A 15,467-nucleotide genomic window follows, 5' to 3' on the forward strand; every position below is an offset into this window, starting at 1 on the left:
TTTCAGGTAAATTTTTTAAATATAGTCAAGGCTTTATATTTGTAATACACTATTTTTATCAGTGTTTCTTTTGTCCAGGTGCATCTTTGACTGGCCTTCATCATGTAGTTTTTATTATTTATATTTAACTTCTTTATAATTTTTGGGATTTAACTATTGCCATAAAGAAATGCTTTATTATTGCTTTTTTACAGTTCTTCTACAAGACAGATTTTATTCATAATCATATAAAATCAGCCCATAAATCTGCCAAGGAGCCTAAATCCACAATTCTGAAAGGTAAGAATTCAAGAAAGATAAAGTAAAAGAAAGGCAGAGTAGAATTTTAATTAATGACTTCAATATCAAAGTTTTAGTCAAGATTTCTTAGTTGTAGTTGATAAATACTTTATTTCCAGAGGGCTTCTCTGAAAGTCACAACAAGAGCTGATAATTCTATTATATTTTATAAAGTGTTTATATATATTTCAGGATTCAGAAAGACAACACCTTTAAATTTCTTATTTTCATTAAAGTCTAATTAAAAAACTGTGGCATTAACTGAAAAACTCCAGTATTTTTATGAACAATTTTCAGGTACTGTGGAATAACTTGCTATGAGAATTAGGGGAAAAAAAAAGACATGGAAATGGAACTGTGCTCATTGTTTTTTATATGTAAGATGTGTGTAGAAGTAACTGTGAATTATCTCCAGGCAGAAGGGACCAGACACTTTAAAAACAATCAATTTTGCAATAGAAGTGACATTAGATAAGAATCAATTGTGACAACATTACAATAATTTGAACACAAATCAATATTGTTGAAATACACTGTCTCTCTTTTAAACATAAGAATATTCCCTAATGCTTTTAATATGTCCTGAAATTATTTGTTTTGTTTCTATTCCCGGCTTTCTTAATATTGGAGAAGCATTGCAAAGACACAGTAGCCCATGAATTCATTATTCTGGTGGAATGAGCTTCTTTTATTGCCTTCAGTTGTTCTGAACTCTATTTGTACAGTTTTATTCTTTTATTCCATCTCCAAAGTTTCCCTCTGACAGTCTTATGCAAATTTTAGAGTATGTTTGATTCAGACTAATTTCAGATAATTGAAAATCTCTCCATCATGATGATATGGCTAATCAGAGATACTACTCTGTTATTCACTTTTCCATGTTATGTGACTATTTGTGACAAAATGCTGGCAAGTTACACTGGCACTATAAGAGAAAGTTGTTCAGATTTATTGGGTTTTTTTTTGTTTTGTTTTAAAGATCTGTGTTAAGTTAAAGGCACGTATTTGTTGCTTGTTTTATGGATCTATACCTGGTTAAACAGAAATGGTTAAATACTTTGTTGGTCCAAAGAATTCTTACACTGTTTATTTTAATCCACAGAACAAACATCCAATCACCATGTGAAAAGCTAAACATTCAGTGCCATCAAATTTGATATAGATAGCAATTGGTCAATAAGACATTACTTTGTAAAGTGCTTCCATTCATTTCAATTGTAATTTGAGAGAGCAGGGTTTCAGCAAGGTATATTTTCATTCAGTAGGAAACTTCCTTTTAGTTAGTATAACAAGATGAAGTTCATCAACAAAAGATACAAGGCACATATCAAAAACTGAATGATATCTTCTAACTCTTCCTTTAAAATAGGCTCATTTTAACCATAGTGGGGTAAAGAGTGGGAGGGTGGGAGGTACAGAATGAACAGAGAGATGATATTGTGTATTGTGTATTTTATTAGAAACATAGGAAGGCTTGAGCTGGAAGGGACCTTAAAGATATTCAAGTTCCAACCTCCCTGCCATGGGCAGGCTTAACACCCAATAGATCAAGCTGCCCAGGGTGCTATCCAGCCTGAACTTGAATGTCACCAGGGACTGAGAATCCACAACTCCTCTGGGCAATGTGTTCCAGTGCCTCACCAGGCTCCATGAGGAAATGTTTCTCCTAATCTAAATCTCCTTTCTTTTATTTTAAAGCCATTCCTCATTGTTCTATCACTATCTGCACATGTAAAAAGTCAGCCTCCTTCCTGTTTAGAAGCTCCCTCTACTGAAGGATCATAATGAGGTCTCCCTGGAGCCTTCTCTTCTCCAGGCTGAACAAGCCCAATTCCCTCAACCTTTCTTCATAGAAGTATTCCAGACCTCTGATTATATTTATGACCTCTTCTGGACCTGCTCAATTAAAATAGTTGAGATTTACACAGGATAAATAACAACGTGGTCCAGTATTATCTGAAGAATTTAGGATTCGGTATTTGTAGCTATTGATGGCTTTGTAACTATTCCTAGATAAAAAGCCTTATACATCACAAAGTGTTTTTGGTGTTAAGTTAGCCACCAACACCACAGTTGAATTAAATCAACTGGTCTATTTCCTAGTTATCAACACAATATGGATATAAAATCCAGAGAATGCTGTAAGTCCAGAAGTTGGAATTCATACAAAATGGAGAGCTATAAAAATAATTCTCACTCAATTCATGTTTTTCCTGACAAGAAAATAATCCAGTCTGACAATTTGAATCTTCCCTAAGTGCTCAGGGATACTTTGAGTACTAAGGCAGTTTGTCCATTGCCTGTTCCCACCTCCCCTAGATTTTGTGCAATTTAAATATGAATGATTCTGTCAAGACATGCAGTTTTCCTCAGGTTTCCTGGCTATCTCACATTTGTTCCTAGACTTAAAAGCCTTACACTTTTTCAGGATTTACTCTTCACTTATTCCAGGGAATCATTATGTTTTACAGAGTTACTTACTCTTCTCATGAGGTTATATGCATTATTGGCATCTTCCCTAGAATTATAACTTTCAGTTTTATGTCCCTCTGGTGTTAATACATTTTCTTTTCCTTTTAGAAGTTCTATTTTCTACTTCAGCAACTTCTTGTTTCTTTCTGTTCCAGAAGGCTGTATCTTTTTAATACCTTTTACATTTTTTCTTTCATCTCTAACCTTTGGTTTTCTTATCAATTTAGCAAGATGATCTAATAGGTTCTGTGCCTCCTTCCAAGGAAATGAAGGATCATGGTATAGATTTTAGGATTTCTATCAATACTGTTGAACTTCTTCCTTCTATCCTGCAACCTTTACAGTGGAGGATAATATCAAAACAATAATAAGCCCAGTTTCCTATCACATTATAGAAATGGTTAGAATCAGTTTAGGTGAAGAAAGAAAAACACAGAGACAATAAAAACACAGACATACTGTGAACAAGAAAGGAAAAGCTTAATACTGATTTCATAAAAAATATCTATGTCAGAGATTACTATGAATCAATAATTGCCTGATTAACCTACCAAAATATGTTGCTACATAGACATTTCAGTCCAGGTACATCAAGAAACTGTTCACCACTACTTAATATGTGCTTATCCCATACAGAAGGCCATGATGAGATCTGTACTATTTCAGATTTCCTACTTGGAAACAGCATACCTCCCATTGCCCTGAAAACCTCCTTAATTGGAGAAATATAAAGGAGCATTAGCAGTAATTAAATATAGTTGTAAATTTTTAAACTGTACTCCATTCTGATTGAGATGATAGACAGCAATCTTTATCCCAAACAAATACGCCGCGGCTAGAGAAGCTTCTGTTTGAAGACATCCACTTTGTCATATACAAAACTCATGCACTATATTAACAAAAAGTATTAAACCAAAAGATGCTCTGTGAGAAAACTGTACTAAGGTATGTTACTTCTGACACAGAAAGCTGGCCTCTCAGCTGTAGGTAGAGTACACCAGACAGAAAACTTAGCCATTCAGAAGAGTAATCAAAGAATAGAAACTGAAAATCTGAACAGTTGTAATTCCATGGCTCACATTTTTTCCTCATTGCAAGCAACTCAATGCAATAACCATTTACAGATCAAGTGTTTTTTTTTCTTTTTTCCCCTCAGTCAATCCTCCCACCTCCATGTTTCTCAGCTGGTCAGAGAACATTTTAGATAGCCTACAATTTCTCCATGCATTTATATTGAATTAGATTAGTTGACAAGAGTCTCTTTATCAGTCAGGAAAGTATCTAGCAGACAAGGAAAGAAATGGCTGAAAGTGCAAATAAAATATAGTTCCTTAATCTCTAGAGATAGTACACTTCCAGGAAAAAGCATCAATATGGTTTGCCACCCCACCGCATCTGCCACCCCTGCAATGAAGAAGTAAGACTGTAAATGAAAAGTTTCAAGTAAGATCAGTTGAAATCCAGTTGTAGATATGAAATAGAGACAAATCATTCAGAAACTGAAGAGTTCAAATTGCAAAGTAAGTCACTAACATACATAGATTTCTTGCTTAATATTTGATTTTGAGATATGCATTTAACTGGGACAGTGGTAAATTTTAATTAAATCTTGAAAATATATAGAGGGACAAAACTGGAATTCATTAAAAAAAGTGTACAGTTGAAAGAAGCAGCAGAAAAGAACAGGCAGAATTCAAACATTTATTTTAATTACTTTTCTAACTGAATTTTAATTAATGTTTAAAGAAACCACTTTTAAAAAGTGGATAAGGATAAATCTATAAAGAGAAAGCAGTGCTGCCATGTTCAATTTTTAAATATCTAGGAAACTTGGCAACCACTAGAATATTTAAAGCATTCAGCAAGCTGAGTTGCAGACCACCTTGGAAAGAAGTGATTCCAAAGTGACTCAGTCATCCAGACATAACAAAGTAATTAAATCTGTTCTTAGCATTAAGCTTGAGCTCTCTCCTAGGATTAGCCCCCCAGACCTAAGCATCCTTTTCTTCAGACCAAAATAAAATAAGAGTTAGAAACATCTTATTTGTAAGATTCTAATAAGGAAGGCATTCGTACATTGGTAAGAGACCCTTTAAGACCTACTCAACTTGATTTGTTATTAGGCCCAAGCCCCTAGGTAGATGTTCTGACACATTAGCTACACAGCTAATCTCTGTACTCCTTTCTGTTTATCCATTGAGGAGTTTGTTACTAATCCAAACTAAAACTGCAGACACATTGTTCTTAGCACAGACAAATACTCAGACTGTTACAAGCATCTTGTTCTTCTTCAACTCAACATCGCGTTACACAACTGAACAGCTATTTTGAAGATATCCTTAGAACATCAAGAACCTGAAGGGATGTATAGCATGGATTTTTTCCAAGAACTACGTTCATAGTTCCTAAAAATAATCAGATGCTCAAAACCAATTTTTAGAATTTTGACAGCTTTGTAGAATAAAAATTGCAAGACAGGATAACAGTGTTCAGGGTGAAAGTGTGTATAGGTGTGCTATTTTTTTCAGTGGAAGTAAAGCAAACCATTTCTATTGCACATACATACCAGGTCTGAAATAAACTCAGCACAATTCTGGAAACTAATTGTTGATTGAATAATAAAACATTCTTCTTTATTCCCCAAAAAATTAAATTAAAAAAGCACATTCAATGCTGCATTTAACGTTGTCTCACAAATAGTTCCTCTCTGAGTGTTTTACATTCAGAAATGGATAGAAGTGTATCATGAGGGTATCAAAGGACTGGATCCTGGTATTTTTTAAAATACAGTTATTTCAAACCTATATTCAGATGTATGGAATATTCATTATATAAATCTATAAACAGATTTTCTTGATATTATTTTTATACATATATTAATGTATGCACACATTTATTTAACCATATATATGTATACCTGCACTAGAAAAAAATTCCAGAGCCTTATCATTTACATAACTTTTTTTTTTTTTTTTTTTTACAAAGTCCTCTAGAATACCTTACTTGGGTTACTGGGCTAAGAATACTACAATCAAATGGTGTTGCTTTCAAAATATTTTTAATTTAATAAATAGTTATTAAACAGAAGTAGCTGTCCATATATATTTACTAAGGTTTCACTTAAAAACCACAAACATGTTTGTTGAAAATGGGAAAGTGTTTAGAAAGATGTGAAAACAAGTAAGGTATGTTAATGCCTCAAGTTGTAGTGATATACATTGTCAATCATCACAGAAACATGATTATATCATATTTAGAGAAGTTCTGTCTTTTCAGTTTCAGTAAAACTTTTTAATATTACATAATTTAGACTGCCATCAGGCCAATTTTTGGGACATCATGTAGTCTACTATGCCTGATTATTTGCATTAAAGATGCAATAATCCTCCAGTTCACACAGAAAAAAGGACTTCAGACACAAGTCTGGATGGTAGCTCTGACTAATGCTTTCTGCTACTGAGTGAAGTATCACTATAATTCATTAATAGGACCAAGGAAACAGCTTAATGACAATTCAAGGGCTGTCCACATCCCTTATGATTTTACAGAAACTGGTACATGTCCCAAAAATGAACTGTGTTTGGATTGTGCAGTCTTTGAATGTCAATACGAGTTAGGAAGTCATTCTCTTTCTTGTTTGTATTTCAATTAAAAACGTGTGCTCTTTTTTTTAAGCATGAATTAGCATGTGTAAGAAATTAAAAGGGCAACTGTTCCCCTTGGAGAGATTCTTGAATTTCATTGAGGCACTGTTGCTTCAGTGATAGTGTGAAAAGAACACTGCACTTCTGATTTATGAGTCTTATGAGTTTTACAGACCAAAGACCAACTAAAAGCCTCTCTTGTATCATTTCCTAGGAAATGCTTTCACAGCCTTGGCTTTGGCAGTACTCTGATAAGTATTATTACCATAATAATACAAATTATTAGTAGGATAAATAGTCTAACCAGTGAAATTAATATGAAGGTAAAACATTCCCACAGTAAAAATTAGAACTTTAACATCATACTTTACAAAAACAAAAGCATAAAGCTTATTTTTGTTACTAGTTACTGCAAAACAGTATCTTTAGAAAAGGGTGACAAATGGTTTGTACTACTTACCATACAGTCTGAAGACTCAAATGTCGTTTATTTTCAGATCTGAAAAACAAAAAAAAAAAAATGAAAATGTGAATTACATATTGCAAAAACAAGTATTCAATATACAAGTACCATTTCTAGTAAAGTCATTACATGCTTCTCTATGTATATCCAAACAAACTGTATTTTTACTCCTACCTTTTAGTACTTACTAACTTTTGCTGTGCACTGTCATCCACTCAGACAGAATGTTTCATAAATTTTCACTATCTTAGTTTCTATAGAGTATGATTTTTGTTTGAACTTTTATTCATATACACACACAGTTGTCCCCTACACTCTACACTCAAAGGCATGAAATTCATAATGCAATATTTGAGAAAGATCAAAACCAAGGATATACAGACTATGCACATACAAATCAACTAGTTCAAGAAATACGTTGATTAAAATAGTTTTCTTGCTTTGTAAACAAAAATCTCTTTCTTTAATTCTTGAAGTCCTTATGTTTTGATATACATAATAAAAAGTTGACACCAAAATTTGCAAGTAACAAGATAAACTGAAAGTTTGCCTGAATCACAGCCCTCAGATTTAGAGTTCATGAAAACTAGAATCATCATCCAAAAGTTACAGTAAAGATTAGACTTACTGTTTACAGCACCTCTTGAAAAAAAACCCACATATATTGTCTTCTTGATCTAATTAGATTCAACCCTGCCTTATCAGGCTGTCATCTAGCTTCTGTGAACTACTGACATTTAGAAAACAAAGAACACAGGAAACAATTCTTCATTCCTATTAAGAGTGGGGCTTTTTGAACAGATTTACATCTTCTGCTCTACAGTGCTGGAAGTGGAAATTTTACCCCAACACTTTAAAAATATGGAGGAAACCCAAGTGCTAAGCCTATGTTGAGGACACTATTTCTTAACCTAGTAACTACAGAATACAAATGTAGCCTTCAGAATAGGAATCTGAACATTAAGTTTTCCATTCCATGCAATTATTTCTGGTTACTGAAATATAGCCATGTACATTCTCTCTCACTCAAACCTAGTAAATACAGAAACCTAACACAGATTAGTACAGCTGTAAAGATGTTAAGTGCCAACACTAAGATGTTAAGTGGCCTGCTAATTGGGAAATCCTTTGGAAGATGCGTTAAGTACCTACTTAGTAAGAATCTCTATTGCGTCCATAAAATGATAAACTCCCATGCTATTTTCAGAGAAACAAACATTAAACACAATTTCAGAATTCTGAGACTCCCATACCTGTTTCAAATATATTCATAGTGGTACTATAGGAGTCCCACAGAAAATGAGATGTTGTAGGCCTGTAGAAATAGTTGATTCTGAACTAGAATAAATAATTCACTCAGCTGTGAATCTTCACCCCGAAGATAACTACCTGTCTCATTAAAAGAAAAAAACACCACAAATACATAGCTTGAACTAATCTTTTAGTAGTGTCATCTAAGTAGCACATAGTTTCTTCATCATTGCTCTCCCTGAGGCTTTTCAACCTCCTGAAAAAGACTAAACAATGAATCAGTCAGGTAGTAAGAAAATGACTATGGGTGGGGAACTGGCAGGTTCTTTTTCCTGCAGTAAAGATCTCCATATCTGAAAGCTAAGCACACATTTCTTACACAGTAGCAGCACTTTCTAGCCCTAGTTTCCAGCAGCTTGATTATTGTAGTGGATAAGGTAGAAAGAAAAGGACTTGTCAAGTTTTTAATTATGCCGTGTGTATTTATGTAAATAGTTATTTATTGACAGTTGCCTGGCAGAAGTTGTCTGTTTAGTAGAATGAAATCTTCACCTAGAACAGAAAAAAAAAAACAAAAAACCACCACCACCCCACACACATTACAGTAAAATCTGCAGGGCTCCCTGCACTTCCAGTTGAAAATCTAGACCTCAGCACACTTCAGTATGCCTTCCTGCTCCTAACTTCCCTATTTTTTATTTTTATTTTTTATAATGTCTATAACATCTTTTCTGACACAACCCCAGGTAGGATTTTCAGTGCAGAGATTCAGCTGCCCTCTTAATTTGCTATAATCAAGTAAGTCTCTATCCTGCACAGCAGTGGTAGACACAGTCAGAATCTTCTGACTGGGAATAACTGGGGTGACTCAGCACATTGTTTCTAGGGGTATTTTTAAGTTGTTTTCGTTTTGTGTGTTTGCTTTGTTTTTCAAGAAGGGGGAGTTTACAGCAAAGAAACAGTTGTTAAGCAATACATGTGAGTTTTCTTTCTTACTATATTAAATGGAAAGGGCACTTATCCTGAAAGAATTTCATTTTATTATAAATTAGATATACTTGTTTTAAAATCCACATCACCCACGAAACATATAACCATGAGCCCAAGATTAAATGATTTGAACTGTGTCTAAATGAATAACAAATTAGAGGCTGTTTCTATCAGCAGCATTCTGATAGTTCACAAATCATTTACTTCAGTACAGTTCAAATACAACAGGATAGGATTTTAGGAGTGGAATTGCATTCCTTGGCATTCAGAAATGTTAGAAAGCACTTTGGAAGGCAGGTCAAGCCACAGAACTCGTAACCGGTCTGTTTGTAAATGGGTGGGTGTTGTTTTAACAATAAATAACAGAAAAACTGAACCACTGGCAGTAATACTTTCTGAAGGACAATGACAATTATAACCCACTGTCCTCTGGCAGGGATTAGCTTCACAGCTTTGAGGAACTTCTGAGATAACTGAGTAATGTGTCTCCAAGGATCAAAGCTAGCTACATTAGCAGGATGGGAGTTAGCATTAGAAACACCGGGAAAGAATAAATCCAAGTAAGCCAATTGTATTGACATGCACAGATTCAGTAAAGGTTTGCAGAGCATGACTCTTTCCCAAGCCAAGCTACAGGACTTTTTGCTAAGTAGACACTTGAAGGAAAATACGTTAAGCAATATTATTTCTACAGTATCTTTTCCCTTTTACTACATTAACAACTGTTTGGCTGACTGAAGTATTTATGTCATCACCAACCTTGCAAACTGCAATTTGGTATATCTGGCAATATCAAATATCTTGTCAAGTTTAGCAGTTATTAAAACCTGTGCTGTTCGTCCAACCTGGTTTCAGTCACTAACCATAGCTGAGCTAAAACAAAATTCTTCCTTCAGAATCAAGTGGAGAACTATTACTGTAAGATTCTATGGTTTCTAAGCAAAATCACTTTAACTCTCTAGAGAATTCTGGAAAGCATGGCATCAGGGTCCAGAAGCTTCCTAAGTACACAAAAATACAACAGCTGCTATTTGTCTATCCCAATTTACAGTATTCTGTAAAGGTACCAGAAGACACTGTAAATTTAGAGTAGTACTCAGCTCTAAGCATTTTTAGCAGAAAAAAGCTTAGTATTTGTTTATAGATATCATTTGACATATTCTCTTCTTTCATAGAAAAACTTAATCTTTGTAATTATTCCATTTTCTCAGATTATCTAATCTTCTTCCTAAAATTCAGTGCCTCTTCACCATAAGCAAATTCACTATGGTGGGAAGCCATGCTGCATATTAATATCATTCAGAGACCTCACTGTTGCAAAAGTTTTCAGCAGACACATGATCTGGACGCTCAGCTGTGTATTGGCCTAACTTAACTGGTGCACTGAAACTACTTCGTTTATATACCAATGTAGGCTCTTCTGACTCCACAGGGTATTCCTGCTTCTTTTATACATCAAACTATTACATAGATAGCAATTTAGGTGATTATTTAAAGTAAGAGAAAGCACCAGTATTGTTGTTCATCTACCATCATCAACCAAGATGTAATCTGAGGAATTTTGTCGTCATCTTTTCATTACTGAATGAAACATTTCTAGACTGAAGGCAAACTAATAGTCATAGTTAGTGACCTGAGCAACATTAAAAGAGAACATCAATTATTCACGAGGTGTGAACAAATCTGATAATCTCAATACTGCCATGACAATACTGAGTACAGATATTTTATTTAGCTTAGTGTGCTGTAGCAAAAGCAGTTAATGAAACATAACACATAATTACAATAATGAGGTTTTAAATTGTGGAGTATGATTTTTTTCTGAAAGTAAGATATTTTTCTTAATGTATATTTCCTTTTAAGAAAAAACAGAGCTGCAGCATATTTTGTCATTATATATGAGAAAATGGGTATACACTCAAGAGAATTAGTACACATTCCCTCAATAGCCCAGGTATCACTGGCACATTTGGTTGCCAAGTAAGAGACTTACAGAATCATAACTAGTATATATGTCATTGCAAAAACACTGCATTCAAGTCCTTGCATATATGTTAACAACAATTCCTACTTCTTATTTTGTCAAAAGGAACAATACTGTAATTGAGGATGTCCACGTTTTGACTTCAGTTTGAGTTAGAGTACATGCGGTCATATTTGATTTTTACATGAACTCAGATGCATGCTGATCTTGTTCAGAAGTAGTGAGCACACTATGAAAGCCTCATTATAGATGGTAAATTGTCATTATTAATACTAATACACACTGTAGTGCTGCTACATGCTGAGAATTCTGTCAAAAATCTACACATTTTACAGAACACAAATGTCTGTCACTGATGGGATTGCCTTTCCTGTAGGCTCACTATGGCATCTTTGCTTTGTATTGATAACGGCCCAAAAAACACACAACTCACCTTGGCGTCTAATATTGTGCTTAGAAGTATTTCAAATCTCTTTAAGCTCTTTGCATATTCATGAATGCTTATTGTGAATTCAAATCCATCAGCAAAATACAGACAAACTTTCAAAAATGTGCTAAACTCAAATGTTTCACATTTTTTACCACCAGCGAGGAACAAACATTTGCTACGTACTGATATTAAAGAGAGCAAATTATAATAGGAAATAATAGGGCTTACTTGCTCCTCTGCAAATCATACACACACACAGGAGCTAGAGTTAGGGGGAAAGGACCATGTTAGAACATTGTGTGCACTTGCTTTTTGGTTTGGATCAGTAATTTTGAAGCAATTCTTAACAATCTCCAATTTGTCTTATTTGTAGCATTAAAAAATCCTCTCAAACTGGATTCCTCCACAATGAAGCTAAACCAAGAGATCCCAAGGAAAGTGCTGCTGAGGACACACAGTCCACAGTTCCAGACAAGAACCAGTTCAGAGCTCAGTGCTTGCTCTGACCAAAGAGGATATCCTCTTACCTTTATAAATTATTATTATTATTTTTTTTTTTTACAAGATATAAAAGCCTTTGCTAGTATTCCAAGCAATACAGAGAAGACAATTTAGAAGTTCAAATACAGTTCAAAACACTTCAGTCTGACTTGTATCTGTCACTCATTCAGTCTCAATATTAGAAACCTGTCATATATTCTGGGGATAGTTTCTGAAGATCTCTAAAAAGCTGCTAACCATTCCTGTAGACATCTAAGATTTCATAGCAAGAACTACTGTCTGTCAGTGGGTGACAGTCTTCTGTATTACTGGCCTCTGTTCTACCTTGAACATTAAACCAAAAATCAAGAGGAAGGAGATAACAGTATAAAAAAACTACCATAGCACTCACATAGTTCCAGATCATTCTTAGGTGGATCATTATAAGCAAAGCAAACTATTTTTGAGCTCAGTTACAGAAACTGACCTCCAAAATATAGTTTCAGTCTCTGTTTCTGTCTCCTCTGAACTGAGGAGTGAGTAAGCTGGTGGCTACTCCAGCATATGGGTAAACAGGGCCTGAAGATATCGATCCCACAACTTAATGCACCTTATAATGTGACATAAAGCTTCTGTACCTTCGTAAAGAACTAGGATGTGTAACACTAAGCTCGCAGAATAAATGAGAAAAACAACATTACAATGCAACCTACATCCTCACCCCCATACTTATTAGTGTTCAAATTAACTTCTTTACTTCACTGTGAAAAATCAAGTTTGTAAATGTCTATCTCAATAGCATCTAACTTTCAGTTCTATTATTTTTACCATGACAATCAAGGGTGTTGTTGAAGTGCCAAATGTTTTCTTGACTCAGATTAGCAGCAAGAAAACCTGAGGATAATTGATAAAGTCAGTACTAATCGGAATCTGCCAATCAGAGACAACAGCTAGGGTTTCTGAAGGAAAAGACAGATCTCTCCTGATATTTTCATGATGCTAGAGAATTTAGGATCACTTTTCACTAGCTGAACTTGAGCGTGTAATTTGAGCTTTTAGAAGTCCTATTAGGCTGGATTCTACAAAGAGCTGTTTTGCATCACTGAATCTCCATTAAAGGTCAACTGACAACTCTGAAGTGTTGGTGAAAGAAATCATTAAAAGTAATGTTATTGATCAACGTGTAATTGTCCCATTAAAATTCATGAAGTTACCAATGATTGTTCTTCTCCAATAAAAATAATTTACTAGGTATGTGCATTTGATGTCATATCACACTTCAGGGAATTTTACAAACATTTTCTTTGTCTTTTTTTTTAGTGGAAGTTAAAATTGACCAAGGCACCACACGAGCATAATACTTCTGATCATTCAGTATCTCCACCATTTAAAATAATTTAAAAAGAATTTGTAAAATGAAGATTTCACATTTACTTCTCAACACTTGGTTTAAGAACTTTTTCCTATCAACCAGAGACAAATCAAGATCTGTCACCTTCTGACACATCGTGGCCATCATCAATAGAATTCACTTTCTCAGACCTTCCTTCTCAAGTGCCACAAATGGACCGCAGTTTCATCAGTTATCAAATCTTTCATCTTTCTCTCTTTTTAAGTAAGCATCGGAGTAAGGCTAATGAATCTTTCTTGCTGCCCCTCACATTTCTTGAGAAAAATTTTAACTCGTCCTGCTCAGAAGGACAAAACATGATAAAATTCTCTGGAAAGTTTAGTAGGTAAAGAACTGCTTAAACATGTAGCTAGGAAACATGCCATGTTTTGTTGGCCCAGTAGTGCATGCTGAGGACCTGACAAGATGTGCCTTTGATACCGCTGGTATTTTATAGTACATGCTCCATCCAAGTCTGATCTCATGCAATTTTTATTTTTATTGTTGGTTTTGTTCATTTTTTAAACACGATGCTTTCCACAAAAGTTCTAGAGGAACTTCTAAGTGGGGGGAGGGTGAGGAAGCAAAGTCAATTTTACTCAGTTCATCAATACAGTTACCATGATTTTGATGAAGAATCGTTAGAACTAAATCCAGGGTGCACACCAGTAATTACTGGGTGCACACCAGTATTAGCAATGACTTTTAGTATGTGAGCCTGTATGATTTTGAAGGATATTAGTGTGCTATCTGAATCTCATGTCTACTTTTCTCCTAATTACTTGAAATCTAGTACATTGTACAGCATTTTAGTCATTTTGGTCATTCATCACTCAGCTGAGGAAAGGTCTGACATGGTCAAGTAAGGGGAACAGAGATTTCCAATGGTGGCAGCATTTATTAACAAGGCTTATGCCCCTTCTAATCCATACACATTTCAAACACCAGTATTTAGAGAACAAAAAAGGCTTTGATTCCCTTTTTACATAATAAGCAGTGCTTGGTGGAAGAGTAAAACAGCTCTAGACATTTCTATCAAATGAAATTTTGCCACTCGTGACACACACAGAAATTTATGGATAAGTACCAGTGGAGTATTTTTGAGGGTCCGCATCTTTCCTCACCTGATTGATAGCCACAGACAAGGAATCCACCCCACTGACTCTTATGGAGGCTAAAAGAGAATTAAGCTTTTGTATAAAAAAAATTTCTGACTTCTACAACCAGTTAGAATTTGCAGCTAACATCGGGTATCACGTTAAAAAGACACAAAGCAGAAATAGTAAGAAAAAAAAAGTAGCTTCCTAAGAATAGCTTTCAATGTGTTTGTTCTATTTCCAGAATCATTGCATCCTTGCACTTTAAGAAACAAAATCATTTTTATTTCCCTTCTCTCAATTAAATTAGTTAACAAGTATTTCAAATCCAGCCAAACAAGTAATGAAAATACTATCAGAATACAGAGTAACAAGCTTTGTGCTCCATGAATAGTTTCTGTATCAATATTCATTGACTCCCAAATTGCAAATTCAAGCTGATTCCCACAGCCAGTCTAAAATATACAAGCAGCATCAATCAGTCAAGCTTTACTGCATCTGCTTTTCTTGTGGCAGAATTATATATCTGATTAAAATATGCAATAGGAATACACAGTTGAAGTATACAGCACAAACACAAACTAAAATAGCTAGTAAAAATACATCTATTGATACACTGATTTATACTATAAGGTAGAGTGAATGTAGCAATTACCCTAAAACAATACTGCTGAGAATATTCTAGCATGATATCACTATACTCTCAGTAGTCCTGTATCATATTGCTACATCTCAAATTCATCTCTGCTTAACTTTTCAGGTTTTCCTTCTTAATAGTCCTAATGCCAATAAGGAGTTTTTTGTCTCTCAGCAAGTAACGAATTGAACTACATATTTCCAGGATATCTATTCTAAGAACTTGTTTAAATTCTCTTCTCCTATAGAAAATAAAATCTTTTATTTTCATTCCACTGTTATTACTAGATGCTTCTTTTAACTGTAAGCCTTTTATGTCACAGATGAATGATAACAAAGTCTAGAGGGCAG

At 34.5% G+C, this 15,467-nt stretch overlaps 1 long non-coding RNA gene across 1 annotated transcript; it reads right to left on the minus strand.

Annotated features, from left to right (window-relative positions):
• Positions 1-3,222: 3,222 nt before the first annotated feature.
• On the minus strand, positions 3,223-14,558 carry LOC149918225 (uncharacterized). The gene is made up of 3 exons (XR_016466451.1): positions 14,508-14,558; positions 6,856-6,894; positions 3,223-4,155 (listed from the first exon to the last, which is right to left on the minus strand). It is a non-coding gene; the product is annotated as an uncharacterized LOC149918225 (long non-coding RNA).
• Between the last annotated feature and the right edge of the window lie 909 nt (positions 14,559-15,467).

Source organism: Phasianus colchicus, chromosome 4 (genome assembly GCF_987193195.1).
Source record: "Phasianus colchicus chromosome 4, bPhaCol1.hap1.1, whole genome shotgun sequence".
NCBI lineage: Eukaryota > Metazoa > Chordata > Aves > Galliformes > Phasianidae > Phasianus > Phasianus colchicus.